The sequence below is a fragment of the Amblyomma maculatum genome, chromosome 7, assembly GCF_055883805.1.
Source record: "Amblyomma maculatum isolate TAMU_Amacu chromosome 7, ASM5588380v1, whole genome shotgun sequence".
Taxonomy (NCBI): domain Eukaryota; kingdom Metazoa; phylum Arthropoda; class Arachnida; order Ixodida; family Ixodidae; genus Amblyomma; species Amblyomma maculatum.
The window spans coordinates 20,388,050-20,390,416 of NC_139350.1; positions in this window are offsets into that span (position 1 = coordinate 20,388,050).

The window sequence follows — 2,367 nt, forward strand, 5'->3', positions numbered from 1 at the left end:
ATAGACTTCGTTTAAACGTGGCTTTCACGCACAAGCACTTACATTAATTTGGACAGATGGACTCGCCGGTATGTTCAACGTATGGCATCCCAGAGACTGTGGACCATATATTATTGGTGTGCCCAGCGTATGCGCGCGAAAGAAGTGTGCTAGCCGCTTCCTTGAAGCGTTTAGAAAAGAGGCCTCTGTCGGAGGAACTGCTGCTGGGCGCTTGGCAGGACTAGGGGAAGGGTGTCCAGGCAATGCGTGCTTTTTGCCGTTTTTTCTGCGCCAGCGGACTTGATTCGTGCTTGTAAAACAAGCTACTGTGTCTGTATATGTATTTCATATGCCTTCTCCCACATCGTCGCTCATCATGACCTTCTTTCTGCTCTCCTTCCCCTTCCCCAGTGCAGAGTAGCAGGTCAGATTTGAATTATTCTGGCTAACCTTTCTGCCTTTTCCTTTCAATAAATCAATCTATCTTTCGCGTCGCAATGGATGAAGCCGGGCCATCTGGCACTGTGGCGCAGGTTCGCCATGCTCGAAGTGCGGAAGTACAATGGTTACGAAGGCAAAACTGGAAAGCCGGAGGCCCATAAATCGACAGTTAATTTAGCGGGCTTCTCCCAGAAACGAAGTGTTCACCACGGGTCCATTGTCACGGAGGAGATTCCGAAGGAGCAGCCAAGGTCAAGTGGCAGATTGACGCGAGTCTATTTATGACGGTCGCGCAGGCAGCCGCTCTTCGGAACTGGTATAAAAACACATGGAAACGGGCGACGCCGTCGGTTCGGTCCGTTCCGATTGTCGGAAAAGTCGTGCTTCGACCGTGCCTCAAAGGAGGCAAACCAGAGCAGTTAAAAAGCACAGCGTAAGCACAGTGGTTATGGGTTCGGCGCTAACGGCTATGTCTCAGTTTGAGGGGAAAGTGCGCGGAGGCCATAAATCGCCGCAAAACACGGGCTGGGAAGAATGCGTGGCTGAGGGAGCTGCTGTCGGTATCTTCTCAGGAAGACGCCTGGACATAGGTCATTTTGAAACCGCCACCCGCGAGCTACCGACCAAGGGCACCGATGGGAATGTTTGGGCATTAGGTGTGTGTGTTGTGTGTTTTGGAAGCGCAACCGTCGGTGCTGTTTGTCTTTCTGACTGCTGGCCGCCTCTTGCGTGAGCTGAGGGAAGATACTGGAGAGAGTGTAAATCGCAGATGTGTGTGGTAATGCATGAAAGGTATAACGGGAATAAGCGGTGCTACGCACCTACTTCGTATATGATTAAATATTCAAATCGGCCATATTTTGTTCGCTTCCTGCTTGGTAGACGCTGCAGCCAGAGTGGTTGTAGCCGCTTGCAGCGTTGAAGGCGAACGCATTGTCACGATGAAGAGCTTCCACGCTCCTCTACGGGTTCTGCGTTCTCACGCCAAGAAACAGCAACTCCAACCGAACACACACCACTACATACTGGGCGTAGAACTGAAGAAAACAAACACCGGCCTTATTTCAACAACGAAAGAAAAACGGCGCACATTCCGGAGCAGCCTTTGCACAACCATATATCATGCATGGCGCTACGCAACTAGAGAGAAACTAGAACTAGAGAGAGGAGTACGGCACCAACAAAAAAACGCGTTTCTAATAGGTAGAGGAAGCGGAAGGCAGTGACCTTTTGTGCCGGTATTGCGTGTTGAGTGCGCGTCTAAATAGGTTTAATCTAGAAAAGAATGGTTTAGTGTCTCGTGTGGAAGCCTTAGAAAATTAAATATGTTTAGTAAGGGCAGAAAATCAGAAACTGCTGGGAGAGCTTCCTCAAATGAAAAAAAAAAAAAGCCAACATTGCCCCTGGAAGAAACGTGAATGGACATTCCAGTGCGGGCCACGTGGCTGGGACCAGCACTGGCATAGAAGGTATAAGCAAAGTAGGTCAACTGGAGTCGAACCGACCGAGTTATTAGAAGCAGCTACTAAGAAGTTGGGAAAAAAGGAAGAATTAAGAAAGAATGAAAATCCCAGAGAGAAGGACATAGATAACCGAAAGCTGGAGCCAACAGTTGGGAGGGAGAAAGAGAATGCCCTGGTGCTTATCGCCGGGGATTCCAACATGAGCAGGTGCAGGCGAGATATCATGCAACATGTAAAGGGTGATAAGCGAGTGTTAGTTGGAACCTTCCTAAGGATGACAATGAGCGCAGTGTTAAAAGAGAGTAAAAATAGGCTGTTGAAAAATTCCGCAGATCTCAATATGGTGATAGTAGTCGCGGGACTGAACGATGTCCTAAATGGTGACGCTGCAGGTGTGGTGGAAAGTTTAGCTAATGGAGTAGACGATATTAGGGCGATAACATGCAAGCGCAGATAGTTGTACGCCCAGTACCGGAGGTGCTAG